Here is a 213-nt window from a genome sequence, read left to right on the forward strand (position 1 = left end):
TTGCACACTCTTGCCTTTGCTTTGCTTGAACGCTGTCCGTTGCACGCCAAAAGTAAGGTTGTCACCTTTCGATCGTACCCCGCTGTGTGACTACTCAAATGTTTTTTCTTGCCATCAGATCCCAAACACGTAAGCGCGACGAGCGGACAAGATGTCGCTCTTCACTGTGAGGGTCTGAGGCGTACCAACGGCAACCTGATCGCATTGTGGACA

Source organism: Mchenga conophoros, linkage group LG9 (genome assembly GCF_057382185.1).
Source record: "Mchenga conophoros isolate Kocher_MC1m ecotype Shallow Benthic linkage group LG9, M_conophoros_male_GT1.1, whole genome shotgun sequence".
In the NCBI taxonomy this organism is placed as follows: Eukaryota; Metazoa; Chordata; class Actinopteri; order Cichliformes; family Cichlidae; genus Mchenga; species Mchenga conophoros.